The sequence below is a fragment of the Cervus elaphus genome, chromosome X, assembly GCF_910594005.1.
Source record: "Cervus elaphus chromosome X, mCerEla1.1, whole genome shotgun sequence".
NCBI classification, from domain to species: domain Eukaryota; kingdom Metazoa; phylum Chordata; class Mammalia; order Artiodactyla; family Cervidae; genus Cervus; species Cervus elaphus.
This window is the reverse complement of record NC_057848.1, coordinates 159,041,118-159,048,456: the sequence shown is the minus strand read 5'-3', so window position 1 is coordinate 159,048,456 and position 7,339 is coordinate 159,041,118. Positions and strand designations below refer to the sequence as shown.

Genomic DNA, 7,339 nt, shown 5'->3' with positions numbered 1-7,339 from the left:
CCATGAAGTTAAAAGACGCTTGGAAGGAGATTTATGACCAACCTAGACAGCATATTAAAAAGCAGAGACCTTACTTTGCCAACAAAGGTCGTTCTAGTCAAGGCTATGGTTGTTCCAGTGGTCAGGTATGGATGTGAGAGTTGGACTGTGAAGAAAGCTGAGCATCGGAGAATTGATGCCTTTGAACTGTGGTGTTGGAGAAGACCCTTGAGAGTCCCTTGGACTGCAAGGAGATCCAACCAGTCCATCCTAAAAGACATCAGCCCTGGGTGTTCCTTGGAAGGACTGATGCTGAGGCTGAAACTCCAATTCTTTGGCCACCTCATGGGAAGAGTTGACTCATTGGAAAAGACCCTGATGCTGGGAGGGATTGGGGGCAGGAAGAGAAGGGGACGACAGAGGATGAGATGGCTGGATGGCATCAACGACTCGATGGACATGGGTCTGAGTAAACTCTGGGTGTTGGTGATGGACAGGGAGGCCTGGCGTGCTGTGATTCATGGGGTCGGAAAGAGTCGGACGCGACTGAGCGACTGAACTGAACTGAACTGAACTGACCCTTTTTTTTGCTTCTCATCCTCAGTGTGTTAGGAGTGAGCCCCCTCTTATGGGTACGTGCCCAGGCGCAGTGCGGTACCCATGCTCCATTTCCTGCTCCTGCTTGAACTTATACTGTTGTGTTGCGGTGGACACTAGGTCAAGTAGGCCCAAGAAAGAAATAATAGTTAGATTACCAAACAACTTTTGGAGGTCTTGTGAGACTAAACAAGACAAATATTCTTTGGTAGGAACGTGGACGTTGAAAAACAAACGATTTCGGGTGGGTTTTCAGATTCTCGAAGCTTTCTTTGTTTACCATTTCAGTTTGCGGGTTTGATCTTCAGTGAGTTCAAAGTGAAAGACGCTTAGTCGTGTCCGACTTTTTGTGATCTCATGCACAATGCAGTCCATGGAATGCTCCAGGCCATGATAGTGGAGTGGGTAGTCTCCCACTTTTGCAGGGATCTCCCTAACCCAGGGATGGAACCCAGGTCTCCCACACTGTAGGTGAATTCTCTTCCAGCCGAGATACAAGGGAAACCCAATATCCATAAAACCACAATGGGCTTTTTCAAGCGAAGACAGGATGGCCGATCAGACGCAACTGAGGAAATAAATCACAGATTTTTCGCTACCCACGAACAGAACCCGGGCCTTGTATATTGGCAGACTGCTTTATTTTTTTTTTCCCGTTTGCTGATTAGAGTTACCCCGATGGCTTGCTGCTGGGGCTAAGTCGCTTCAGTCGTGTCTGACTCTGTGCGACAGCATAGACGGCAGCCCACCAGGCTCCCCCGTCCCTGGGATTCTCCAGGCAAGAACACTGGAGTGGGTTGCCATTTCCTTCTCCTATGCATGAAGGTGAAAAGTGAAAGTGAAGTCACTCAGTCGTGTCCGACTCTTAGCGACCCCATGAACTGCAGCCACCCAGGATCTTCCGTCCATGGGATTTCCCAGGCATCATGAGGAGTGGAGTGGGGTGCCATTGCCTTCTCCGACCCTGATGGCTTAGAGAGCCTGTTTCAATGCGGTAGACCCAGGCTCAGTTCCTGGGGAAGATTCTCCTGGAGAAGAGAACGGCTACCCTCTGCAGTATTCTTGCCTGGGGAATCCCAAGGACAGAGGAGCCAGACAGCCTCTGGTCGGACACGACTGAGCGACTTTCAGAGAGAGCGCCACCTGGGAAAAGGAGAGCTCCTTCCGGGTGATCCCACGTCCCCGTCGCAGCTGGAACTGTTTCTCGGGCTGTGCTTTGTTCTCTGTAGTCTCAGTCACTCAGTCCTGTGGGGCTGTCAGCCACCCTACGGGCTGCAACCTGCCAGGCTCCTCTGTCCGTGGAATTGTCCAGGCCAGAATACTGGAGTGAGTTTCCATTCCCTTCTCCAGAGACTCTTCCCGACCCAGAGATCGAACCCGGGTCTCCTGCATTGCAGGTGAATTGTTTACCATGTGAGTCCCAATTTTTTTCCTAATCCACAGGTATTACTACTGGATTTAGTGGTAGTCAACTTTCATAGCTGCATTGTTCATAGAGGTTTGTTTTCTTTGTTCATAAACTTATGCAGGTAGGTCGTAAACTTATGCAGTAGGTGTGTTCATTCTGTTCTCCCCCTCCCACTCCAGGATGTAATATTTGTAAAAGTCCACAGGAGGTCTCAGGCTTCCCTGGTAGCTCAGCTGGTAAAGAATCCACCTTCCATGCAGGAGACCTAGGTTCGGCTCCTAGGGATCAGGAAGATCCCCTGGAGAAGAGAACAGATACCCACTCCAGTATTCTGGGCTGGAGAATTCCATGCACTGTATAGTTCATGGGAGTCATTTTAGATTCCCTCTGAGAATTGCTAATCCAAGTGCATATCTAACTTTTTATTTATGTAATGCCAATGTTTGCCTTTTCTCCAAAGACAGTGTACCAGTGCACACTCAATAGCTCTACATCAAGATTTCGCTGTTTCCCATGCCCAGCAACTCTTGTTTTCAGGCTTTTAGAATTTTTGACCGTCTGGGAGGTGTACAATCCATCATTTAAAGTATTTGCATATGATTTCGCTGTATGGAGGAGCCATCACTTCTTCCAATCAAAGTTCTGGTGTAGGGCCTGTAGATAGTTTCCAATTGTTCTATTTAATACTCAAAGCAGTGGTTGGTTGTCCAATTCCTTCCTCAGGGCAAATCTCAAGACTGAAAATGCTGGAGTAAACGTTCCACACATTGAAATTTTTCATCCATATTACCCACCTGTCACCTGGAATGATTTTACAACTTTACATTCATATCTACAGTATTTGCATACCTTTACTCCCAAACGTGTTCAAAAGTAGCTTTAAAAAAAAAAACTAAATTCTGTATATACTTAATATTTTTGCTTTTTTCATTTGCTTTTTTAAAATTTATTTTTTAATTGAAGGATAATTGCCTTCAGAATTTAATTTTAAAGGCCAAATGACACAGGACTCTCAGAAGAGCAAAACCCAGAATTGCTTTTTCCCATCCCAGTTCCCACTTCCCTGAAACAACCATTTGAAATCCTTAGCGGTTTCATCTGTTTGCTTCTAGAACTCATAATATGCTTATACTGCTCTTTCTTCATTTTGATTTAAACTGCAGCAGACAGGCTAGATGCCCCCTCTGATATCAATTTGTCCTCAGCCTTCAGAGGTAGCTTAGAATCCCTGAGCTTTCCAGGGTTCTGAAGCATTAAAATGTCCTTGTCCCCACTTGGCTGCTGTTACCTGCTCCCCTGTTTTGTCAGTAAGAACGTATCTCTTCTTTTTATTCCTTTACTGTCATTTCATGGGGTTTTGTGGACAGAGTAGAGATATATGGATATATTTAATCTGCCATATTCACCCTGAAATCCGACAATACTGTAGATTTTATTATCATTATAATTATTATTATTTGGCCACAGTATAGGGTTTGCGAGATGGTAGTTCCCCGTTCAGCAATTGAGCCTCTGCCCCTGCAGTGGAGTCCCAACCACTGGACCGTCAGGGAATTCCCGTTACTTTTAGAAAATTAAAAAAAAAAAAAAAAAAACACTTTGAAAATAATTGGAGTAGCATCTCTGTTAGAACGGCCTCTGCGAAAATCGATTAACACTTGGGACACTGATGGACGTTAAGAAACATGGAATCAGCTGAGCGCCCCCTACTGGAATATCTTGCCGAAAGCAGTCTGACTTTCCCTGGGGCCTCTTGGTTCAGGGCCCAGTGCTTCACAATGGTGGCGGTCCACCAAAGGAGTCGGGGAGTTTCTAAAAATCCTATGCCCAGGACTCCACCCTGGGCCAATTAAATTTTTCTCTCTGTGTGTAGGGGTTGGGCGTCAGCACTTTTAAAGCTCGTAAGTGGTTCTGGAGTGCAGAGTCACTGCTTTAGGCTAAGCAGCTCACTGGTTTAGCCCGTTTATAACAGCATGGCAATATTTGGACCGTAATCCATCCCATGTTCTTGTTGTGCAGTTACTTTTGTGTGTTGTCTAGATTCTGAGTAGTGTCTGTTTTCACGCTTTAATTTCATAAGCATGTCTTCTGTTCATCTGAGTAAGGAAGCACACAGCGGCGTTAACATAGTATTGACGTGCCACACTCATTTGGCAGAGGCATAGGATTTAGCTCAGTCCTCACAGCACATTTATACTCTGCGGGAAGTCGCCATGACAGAGTGAAAACTGTCCAGGGATGTGGTCATTTTGCTGTATCTGGATTTTTGCATTGCTGGAGTGCAGCAATGGCAGAGCATATTATGGTCTTCATGATTATTATTGTGATTATAAGGTGGATACTTGAGCCGTAGTCACCAAAACCCTCCATTATTATGAATTGATCCAATGTCTATATGGGGTCGCAAGGAGTGGGACACGACTGAGCACACGCGGATGTACTATATTAGCCACCCCCTCCCCCCGCCCCACCCCGCAAAGCCTTATTCAGAAGAGGCTTAATTCTTAGAGGTTCTGGTTAGTCTTGCTGAGTTTTAGCTTTAGCCTGCAAAAATATAGTCATTGCGGATCATGGTTATCAGAAAAGAACAAGCTGGATCAATATATATCATCACGACTGGAGGAGGGGAAAGTCCTACAAGAGATTTAGAGTAAAGGACAGAGTGGAGGGAATTCCCTGGTGGTTAGGCTTCTGTGCTTTCATTGCCGAGAGCCTGGGTTCAATCCCTGCTGGGGGAACTAAGATCCTACAAGCTGAGTGAAGACACCCCCACCAAAAACAAAGATGGTGACTTGGTTACGGTGATCTTTTATAATGAAGGACATGTTACTGAATTTGAGAAGTCTACAATGAGAGTAAAATGTGTTCTTAAAACTCAAGACTATCTCAGGGCAGTTTCAGTTCTAACAACAGGAGCTGACGGGTCCCCTATACCAGAAGAGACTTTTTAGTTTTCAGGAAAAACGGTAACATTTCAACCCTATAGAAATCAGGATGCACTGAGCAAATGCTATAAAATATTGTAGTTTAACCACTGAAATCATAAATGGCTTGATCTAAACAAATCCCTCAGTGTGAAGATCACATAACCAAAGTGATTTGTGAGAAATGCATAACTGCATGAAATTAAAGCTTCATGAATAGATAGGTCATCTGCCATGACTTACTAGTCTTCCAAGCATCTTTGGGGGCACTGTAACATGCATTTTGTAATTTTATTTTCTTCTTATCAACATAGTTGGATACTTTCATGAACTAATCATTCATTAAAATAGTCTGTCTTCTCCTAATGAAACTAGTTGACTGTATTAACTAGATCAAAGTGTCTACCACATATTTTGTGAAACTCAAAGATAATTTGTTAAAATTCAACGCACCTAATTTCAGGGTTGAAAGATGGGTATCTTTACTTTAAAATGGTGGGGAAATCTACCAGAAAGAACAACCTACCAAATAATGCACACTATAGAAGCACATGCAGAGTCCTATTTTTTAATACGTAAAGCAGTCAAGAAGGCAAATAAAACATTGCAAGTTGGATGTAATCTTAAGTTTTCTTTCAATAAACTTTAAAAATATTCTGTGAGTCATATTCATAATATTATTTTTTTAATGCTCAAAATTTTAAAAAGTATGGAACGCTTTGATGAATTTGTGTGTCATCCTTGCGCAGGGGCCATGATAATCTCTGTATCATTCGAGTTTTAGTAGATGTGCTATTGAAGCTTCTAGCACTGTAACATTATTTTGATTGTACAAAACCATCGTGGTTATAACGGGGCATCTGAAAGCACAATGTAGTACAAACACCTGCTTTATCTCCTAAACGAAAAGCTTTTTAAATTTTCGGATATGACACATTGAGTCTTGTCACTTTGTGTAAGTTAGCACTTCTGCTTATAGGAGGTTCTGCCACTGGGACGTGCGCATGGTAGCAGCGCACAGCCTCCTGAGACTGGCAAGGTCAGCTGAGGGTTTGACTTACTTGCCATCAACTGCTGTAATCGCAAAATAGATGGATATTGCTCATTCTTGCGTAATATTGACTCCATGCACCTAAAATAGGCTTTAAAGACTTAGTATGGTTTGATGCTCCCTTTACTGTTTAAATGATTTTTGTTATTTAGGTTTATGTGCATAAACACATCATCATCCATCCAGCCTTCACAGCCATCAGGGTGGGCACATCACCCCTTAGATGCCGCCCGAGAACCTCAGAGAATGGTCGTGAACATGTAACGTGGTCCTCAGAAAGCCTTGCCTCTGCGCTTGGTAGAGCGCACACTCTGAAGTGTGCTGTGAGAAAGATCTGATTTAGCAGGATTATTCGTTGTCTCCCTGGGAACTTGGTTCCTCTTAATTTGGGCCTGTGGGAAGGGGAGTGGGCAACGGGTGACAACTGGAGGCACCCGCAACTGGAAAGCCAGTGTCCGCTGAGGATGCTACAGGAAGAAGAAAAAGCACCAGAAAGTTCTGTTGCCCTGAGCGCAGCAGTGCATTGGTGCAGCGCCGTCAACTCCTGCGTGCTCGCTCGGTCGTGTCCGACTCTGCCACCCCACGGACTGTAGCCCACCAGGCTCCTCTGCCCATGGAATTTCCCAGGCAAGAACACTGGAGTGGGTTTCCCTGCCCTCCTCCAGGGGAGCTTCCCGACCCAGAGATCAAATCCGGGTCTCCTGCCTCTCCTGCGTTACGAGCAAATTCTTTACCACTAAGCCACTGGAGAAGCCTGTGTGTGTGACCTTATTAACTTTTCTCCAAAGAATTACCCCCACACACTCTGGCCAATAATGGGGATCCCCCAAAGTGCTCAGATTCCTCAGTCACCTTATATTCTTAAACGTCCTGCCAAGATTGGGATCCAAGGTCATGGTTTAAAGCAGAAATCCCATTTCAGCCTGTTGGTGGCAAGGACACAGCAGGGAAATGGGCAGAGTCTAGGGCTTGTCTTCAGAGAAAGCGCCAGGCCCCAACGAGCATGTGTGCCTGTGCTGCTAAGGCATCAGACCTCTGAGGCTGGGCACAAAAGGCCTTGGGAACCCACGCATGAAATTTCAAACGATTCCTCAAAAAACTAAAAATAGAGTTGTCATATGATCCAGCAATCCCACTCCTGGCCATGTATCTGGACAAAAGCATAATTCTAAAAGATGCATGCTAGCTCATAGCAACACTACCTACAATAGCCAAGACATGGAAACAATTTGTGCTATAAGAAGCCTTCCTCCGCCATGTCTTCTGGGTTTCCTCTGGGGGAGTTGCTAAGCACAGCTGGCCTCCTCAGGGGCTTGGGATGTCCTAGGTCAGTATTTGCACCTGAAAACAGACAACGTTCATTTTTCTAATAAAAAGAAC

The 7,339-nt window shown here is 44.8% G+C and overlaps 1 non-coding gene across 1 annotated transcript; it reads right to left on the bottom strand.

The window, feature by feature from the left end:
• Positions 1 to 5,611: 5,611 nt before the first annotated feature.
• On the bottom strand, positions 5,612 to 5,719 carry LOC122691044. Its single transcript, XR_006340291.1, has one exon. It is a non-coding gene; the product is annotated as a U6 spliceosomal RNA (small nuclear RNA).
• Positions 5,720 to 7,339: the final 1,620 nt, after the last annotated feature.